Here is an 8,618-nt window from a genome sequence, read left to right on the forward strand (position 1 = left end):
ACTGAAGAACGTTGTTTCTTAACGTTCTCTGAACTATTTGAGAATATTCCCAATGTCAAACCAGTTGGAGAATGTTCCTAGACCATTACCAATATTTCAGTAAAATGTAACCATGTTTGAACTTTTAGGAAACGTTCTGTTAAAGTAATGAAATACCAAACAATATGTTTTTTTAAAGCAGAAATCCGCAGGTCGCGGATGACCCTATGCCGCCCCACTTCTTGTGTAGTGTTTTTACTTTGAACAAAAACAATGGGGTTGAGCCATGAGCCACTTTGGGCTGGCCTTCTGGGCAAGGTGTGTCTTTACGCTAATCCCGCCTACTTGAATGACCCTGCTGCCCTGGAGCTGAAGAGGAAGTGAAAGTCACTTACACCCTACCTTTACATTCGCCAGATACAAAAAGAGCATGCAGATGAAACCAACAAGCATCATTCTCTGTTCTTGGATCTGAATCAACTCGACCCCAAAAGAGAAGAAGAAGCAAGAAAAAGACCTCTCTCACCAAGCTATAAAAAACATATGGTTCTCAGAATGTTATGTGCTAGCTGGGTTCATTGCCTGTTTGTGTAGACTGACTCACCAATAGAGCCCCAGAGTGGAGGTGTCATAATGCCCATAAAACCTAGCGGTCAAACAGGGAAATGGGTTTTCCCCCATTCATACTGTGGTACTCTATAAGGCCCTATGATATATCACTTCCCAATTTCTGTGGAAATGATGGGTCAAGTTAGTTTGAATGTTAAATTCGTAAATGTGAAAGAAACAACTCGAATTTGACAGAATTAATTGGAACAAATCTAATCACACTGATATGATCTCTTAAACAGAAACCATAAAGTGGATGTAGGCCTATAGAGTAAGAAAATCCTCTCACACATATTCTCTTTTACTTTAACTAAATAGTCAGACTGACCTCATTGCAAAGTCAGCTTGTATGACATCTTCTGAAGTGAACTGCTCTTATAATTGATTTGGGATGTACTCTTGATCTGCACACATAAATATTTCAAGTAACCACATTTAGGCTTAATTAGGCATGCAAAATTTGAGCTATTTGTGACAACATCCTGATTCAGGGTGAAATGAATGAATTTTGTATGATACAGAGAAATATTTTAGCACAATGCACAGCATGCTATCAGGGGTTGCCAATACCAGACACTGGTTATCTAACCCTCTCCACATACAGTATCTTCACACAGCGCATTTTCAAACTATCCCTCAGACAGAAATGACATTGATTTGTGTAGAGGAAAAAAACAACAAACAAGTCTTTGCTTTTCTTTCTTAGCGACACACACTGGTATAATCTGTTAGCATCGCCTGTCCTGAGATACCGCTCAAGTGAGAAAACATATAACATATTTTCACCCAGCGAGCTGCACAAGGTGGAAGGACCCTGAGCAGGTCTCTGGGTCACTGCCCAAGTCTGGATTATCCATGGAGGTACATCGCAGCTAGCCCATGACTTTCTGAAAATCGGGTGCAGTCGTCGGGTGAGGTTGTGTCTCTCTCTGGCGGAAGGTAAGCTTGGCTTATATGGCTTATATGGTGTTGAATAAAGCTTAAACCATGTATTTAGATTGTAGTTAGGTATTGTAGGTAGTTATCGTGGGTTATTGTAGTTATCGTAGGTTATTGTATGTAATTATTGTAGGTAAGTATTGTATTCGGCTGAGCCCGGTGAAGCACGAGGCTAGCTAACCCACTACCTGGACTAGCTAGCTAGCGGGTAGCTACTGGTAACTATTAGCAACTGTGGATAGTTGTTTCACGCTTAAGAGTACCTGTAATTACGCCAGCTAGCTGCCTACCATTCAGCATTCATTGTCTGAAGCGTTAACGTTAGGTAGTAAGTAGCTACTGTGCTCGAAATGTAGCTAGCTTGTTGCTACCTGGATAGCTACTAAACAATAGCTGGAACGACCTAGCGAACAGACTCGAACTGGCTGAGTCGATTCAGTGGCTAGCTTTGCACTTGGCTAGCTAACAGTAGCTGCTAGGGGTAAGTTATAACCTACATCTGTGTTTTGTTTTTACATACTGGTAACCAGAGTCGTTCAAGGGAATTCGGGACATGGGTGACTAGTTAACGTTAGCTTGGCTCTCTCTGTGTGTTCGTGCCGTGGAAGGAGGGGTTTTTTCATTGGCAGAAAGCAATGGCTAGCTAGTATGCTAACTATTCTAGCTAACTAACTGGCTGAATAAGTTGACGACGGACTCGCTCAAGCTGTCGGGACTAACCCACAATGTTAGACACGGACACGAATGATCTGCTTGGCGTGTTGACACACTGGTGGTTTGTTGTGGCCGAGTATTGGTGCTAAACTGTGTTATTGGAGCCTGGCATGCTAGTTGGCTATGGCGTCATAGGACTAGGTGCACTGGACGGTTTTCACAGAAGAATACTGTACCAAGTTATCTAGCTGAATAAACTAAGTTAGTCTATTCCTAGAAAACATTGAACCGCTGTAGTTTACAACAATTATAGTTTCTGAGGTGGAAGTTGGGAGAGTTATATTTGGGTGTTTCAGTGAAATGTAAGTGAGGGAGGCCCCGCTCTCTCGCTTTCCCAGATGTTTAGTTCATTTCATTCCGATCTCCTTTGCATTATTGTAGCCATTTTCTGTAGCCTGTCAACTATGTGTCTGTCTATCCCTGTTCTCTCCTCTCCGCACAGGCTATACAAACGCCTCACACCGCGTGGCTGCTGCCTCTCTAACCTGTTGGTCCCTGCACGCACGACCCACGTGAAGTTCCAGGTCTCCGGCAGCCTCTGGAACTGCCGTTCTGCGGCCAACAAGGCAGAGTTCATCTCAGCCTATGCTACCCTCCAGTCCCTCGACTTCTTGGCGCTGACGGAAACATGGATTACCACTGAAAACACTGCTACTCCTACTGCTCTCTCCTCGTCTGACCATGTGTTCTCGCATACCCCGAGAGCATCTGGTCAGCGGGGTGGTGGCACAGGAATCCTCATCTCTCCCAAGTTGACATTCTCTCTTTTTCCCCTGACCCATCTGTCTATCTCCTCATTTGAATTCCATGCTGTCACAGTAACTAGCCCATTCAAGCTTAACATCCTTATCATTTATCGCCCTCCAGGTTCCCTTGGAGAGTTCATCAATGAGCTTGACACCTTGATAAGTTCCTTTCCTGAGGATGGCTCACCCCTCACAGTTCTGGGTGACTTTAACCTCCCTACGTCTACCTTTGACTAATTTCTCTCTGCCTCCTTCTTTCCACTCCTCTCCTCTTTTGACCTCACCCTCTCACCGTCCCTCCCTACTCACAAGGCAGGCAATACGCTTGACCTCATCTTTACTAGATGCTGTTCTTCTACTAATTTCACTGCAACTCCCCTCCATGTCTCCGACCACTACTTTGTATCCTTTTCTCTCTCGCTCTCCTCCAACACTACTCACTCTGCCCCTACTCAGATGGTAACGCGCTTGTCGCAACCTTCGTTCTCTCTCCCGCAACTCTCTCCTCTTCCATCCTATCATCTCTTCCCTCTGCTCAATCCTTCTCCCTCCAATCTCCTGATTCTGCCTCCTCAACCCTCCTCTCCTCCCTTTCTGCATCTTTTGACTCTCTATGTCCCCTATACTCCCGGCCGGCTCGGTCCTCCCCTCCTGCTCCGTGGCTTGACGACTCATTGCGAGCTCACAGAACAGGGCTCCGGGCAGCTGAGCGGAAATGGAGGAAAACTAGACTCCCTGCGGACCTGGCATCTTTTCACTCCCTCCTCTCTACATTTTCTTCCTCTGTTTCTGCTGCTAAAGCCACTTCTACCACTCTAAATTCCAAGCATCTGCCTCTAACCCTAGGAAGCTCTTTGCCACCTTCTCCTCCCTGCTGAATCCTCCTCCCCCTCCCCCCTCCCTCTCTGTGGATGACTTCGTCAACCATTTTGAAAAGAAGGTTGACGACATCCGATCCTCATTTGTTAAGTCAAATGACACTGCTGGTCCTGCTCACACTGCCCTACCCAATGCTTTGACTTCTTTCTCCCCTCTCTCTCCAGATGAAATCTTGCGACTTGTGATGGCCGGCCGCCCAACAACCTGCCCGCTTGACCCTATCCCCTCCTCTCTTCTCCAGATCATTTCCGGAGACCTTCTCCCTTACCTCACCTCGCTCATCAACTCATCCTTGACCGCTGGCTATGACCCTTCCGTCTTCAAGAGAGCGAGAGTTGCACCCCTTTTCAAAAAACCTACACTCGATCCCTCCGATGTCAACAACTACAGACCAGTATCCCTTCTTTTTTTTCTCTCCAAAACTCTTGAGCATGCCGTCTTTAGCCAACTCTCTTGCTATCTCTCTCAGAATTACCTTCTTGATCCAAACCAGTTAGGTTTCAAGACTGGTCATTCAACTGAGACTGCTCTTCTCTGTGTCACGGAGGCTCTCCACACTGCTAAAGCTAACTCTCTCTCCTCTGCTCTTGTCCTTCTAGACCTGTCTGCTGCCTTTGATACTGTGAACCATCAGATCCTCCTCTCCACCCTCTCCGAGTTGGGCATCTCTGGCGCGGCTCACTCCTGGATTGCGTCCTACCTGACAGGTCGCTCCTACCAAGTGGCGTGGCGAGAATCTGTCTCCGCACCACGTGCTCTCACCACTGGTGTCCCCCAGGGCTCAGTTCTAGGCCCTCTCCTATTCTCGCTATACACCAAGTCACTTGGCTCTGTCATATCCTCACATGGCCTCTCCTATCATTGCTACGCAGACGACACACAACTAATCTTCTCCTTTCCCCCTTCTAATAACCAGGTGGCGAATCGCATCTCTGCATGTCTGGCAGACATATCAGTGTGGATGACGGATCACCACCTCAAGCTGAACCTCGACAAGACGGAGCTGCTCTTCCTCCCGGGGAAGGACTGCCTGTTCCATGATCTCGCCATCACGGTTGACAGCTCCGTTGTGTCCTCCTCCCAGAGTGCAAAGAGCCTTGGTGTGACCCTGGACAACACCCTGTCGTTCTCCGCTAACATCAAGGCCGTGACCCGATCCTGTAGGTTCATGCTCTACAACATTCGGAGAGTACGACCCTGCCTTACACAGGAAGCGGCACAGGTCCTAATCCAGGCACTTGTCATCTCCCGTCTGGATTACTGCAACTCTCTGTTGGCTGGGCTCCCTGCCTGTGCCATTAAACCCCTACAACTCCTCCAGAATGCTGCAGCCCATCTGGTGTTCAACCTTCCCAAGTTCTCTCACGTCACCCCGCTCCTCCACACACTCCACTGGCTTCCAGTTGAAGCTCGCATCTGCTACAAGACCATGATGCTTGCCTACGGAGCTGTGAGGGGAACAGCACCTCCGTACCTTCAGGCTCTGATCAGTCCCTACACCCAAACGAGGGCATTGCGTTCATCCACCTCTGGCCTGCTGGCCCCCCTACCTCTGCGGAAGCACAGTTCCCGCTCAGCCCAGTCAAAACTGTTCGCTGCTCTGGCACCCCAATGGTGGAACAAGCTCCCTCACGACGCCAGGACAGTGGAGTCACTCACCACCTTCCGGAGACACTTGAAACCCCACCTCTTTAAGGAATACCTGGGATAGGATAAAGTAATCCTTCTAACCCCCCCTTACCCCACACCCCAAAAAAATTAAATAAATAACATATTGTAAAGTGGTTATCCCACTGGCTATAAGGTGAATGCACCAATTTGTAAGTCGCTCTGGATAAGAGCGTCTGCTAAATGACGTAAATGTAAATGTAGAACCATATGTTTCTTAGAGCTTGGTGAGAGTGGGGTTGTCCTATGGTTATTTTGCATTCAGCCTTCCCACAACTTTCTGGTGCAGGAAATGGTGCAGGATAGTTGCTTGGCTTTGTAAAACTCTCACCCATTTAAGGAACTTGACAAAACATTTTTATTTTCTTGGTATATCATTACTTTAACAGAATGTTTCCTAAAAGTTCAAACATGGTTATATTTAATAAACATTTTGATAATGTTCTAGGAACGTTCTCCAACTGGTTTGACATTGGGAATGTTTTCAAATTGTTCCAAGAACGTTAAGAAACAACGTTGTACTGTGGGGATTTCAGTACTTCAGCATAACGTTTCCTACAGGTTTCCTCATGGTTCTACTTAAAGTCATGTTCTCAAATTGTTGCGAGAACGTTAAGAAACAACTTTCTTCTGTGGGAATTTCAGTACTTTCACAGAACATTCCACACAAGTTACCATGTGGTTCTATTTAATGTCATATTTTTACTACATTCTGTGAACGTTCTAAAAAAACCACAAGAAAACTTCAGTAACGTTCATAGAACGTTCTAAGAATGTTATTTAAAAACATATACATTCCGTTCTCAGCATTAACAAAACTTTCTCTATCCTCTATCTTGTTAAGTGTGTTCAGGTGTGTTGGCCGCGCCCACTAATTAGCCACACCTGATCTTAATGAGTGGTTGTTTCCTTTGAAATAGGGTCTGTTTGAATAGACTAAAATTAACAGCTTTGTATTCTTAAAAATATATGGCATGCTAGATCCATCCTGGTGGCGCAGTGGACTAATTCCATGGATAGAGAACAGAAGATCATAGGTTTGAATCTCACTGATGCTGTGTCAAAATAAAAAATAAATATGTTTGCATCATTAATGCCTGAGGAAATTAATTTCCATGTGTCCTATCTGTGCTTGCAAAATAAGCTGTCAGTGTTATTAAAAGTCTTATTGAAATGTTCGGCTAAAGAAAATAAAGTTATTCAAAAACTTCCAAATAACCTATAATTTCCATTCTCAGAGTGTTATTAAAACCTCCCAGGAAAACGTTCAAGGAACCAGAGTTAGAACCTCCATGCAACCTGAAAATAAACATTTCTGGAACAGTCGAAATATTCACTTCTGTTCTCAGAACGTAAAAAACAAAATCTGTTTTACCAGTCAGGAAACATATGACTTCGTTCCCACAACCAACGTGAAAACAAAAACTTCCAAAGAGCCAAATGTGCTAGCTGGGCAAACATTTAGTGGATTCTTCTTCTACCTTTTTCAGTGGATGTTTTAGGTACCTTGTTGAAACCTTTTAAATAAATGGCTCTCTTGTTAGACATAATATTAAACAGTGGGGTGTTTATTTTCAGATGCATGTCTCAGCAATATTGTAATGATATAGCCTACTTGTGTACATTTAAATCGTTTTTCCTTGCTACTGTTTATTCCATTCCATCGCTCACTCAGTGCTGGTAAAAGGTCTCTCTCACATTCCTCTCAAACCTTACAAGTGAAGTTTGTTGTTGAATAGGACAGTAAGCAGACTCAAAATGTGGTGACTACCGAACTGCTGAATATCATTACACTATTAAAGATGATGCAAAATCGCACGATGAATGACATAAAATATTAGCTAGTTTCTCTGGCAACGTTATACTGTTCTGGGTATTATCATTCACACACAGCGACTAACAAGGATGACTGGGAAATGTCTCTTTACAATTTCTCTACAGGCTGACAGCTAGTTGTGATGAGTTACAGATTTATTGAATGCCTCAGAGAACAGTGACGTGTGTGTGGTGGTGGTAGTGGTTTGGGGGGTGACCATATCATTTGACATCCATCTATATGAAATTACTTTTTCTCTTCATCACCATATTTGGATGTATTTATTTTCATCTGATATTTATCTTCACCTCGTTTATTGCCTTTTTTAGAAATATGAATCTTGCTACATTCCTTCAAGTTGAAATCAGCCAAGAAATAAAAGAGAGACATTTTGACTAGAGGGTGACTGCCTGGCTCCTGTACCTTTCCTTACTACTGATTTCAGTGTAAATCATTTGTTGATTACAGGCTCAGCTCACTATTATAATGACACAGATTACAACATTTTCTTCAATATAAAAAGTATACAGGTTTTGAGAGTTTTAGGTAGTTTTATCAGAACACAGGGAAACGTCACTCACTGTCAGAGGGTACAAGCCCATGTAAGAGCAGAAAGCAGATGAACATTTTTAAATTGCACTGGGCATGATCATGATGTGAGTGAGTGTGGACAGAGCCAGAGAGATCTGTGCCGTGGCTCCTTGGCCCTGTGCATTCTGCAAAGACATTAGACCACAGTTCTGACCTCTATGCTCCGCTCTCTGTCACATGCACGCTGTCTGTTTGACACAAAGCAGTGCTCGCAGGGCGCGCTGGGTAACATTAACATGCATAAACATACACATGAATGGGTCATTTGTGACAGCGTAAGGCTTACACAACTCTCCCCCTAAAAAAAATGTAGTGCCATTTTTCATGCAATCGATTATACCCAGTCCTTCACCATGAGGCTAATACTGCTATAGCCCTGTAAATGATTAACAAACCCAGCCCACCCCCCTACCCTCACCCCCACAGAGTGATTGTATGGTGTCTTTACTAGTTCTCCTACACATAGGATGAGGAAACTGGCCACAGTGAGCTCAGTGTGAATGGCCCTGCCAACTTGAGAACAGTAAAACAGCAGTTAAATCCTGCAGGTCGGTCGACCAGCCCTGTCTGCACCCTACTAACACGATCCGGCTAATCTTCCCCGATTACACTGTTTGTTTAGCATCAGCTGGGCCATATGCTAATGCACACACGCGCACATGCACGCACAAATACAC

The sequence above is a fragment of the Coregonus clupeaformis genome, chromosome 18 (genome assembly GCF_020615455.1).
Source record: "Coregonus clupeaformis isolate EN_2021a chromosome 18, ASM2061545v1, whole genome shotgun sequence".
NCBI lineage: Eukaryota > Metazoa > Chordata > Actinopteri > Salmoniformes > Salmonidae > Coregonus > Coregonus clupeaformis.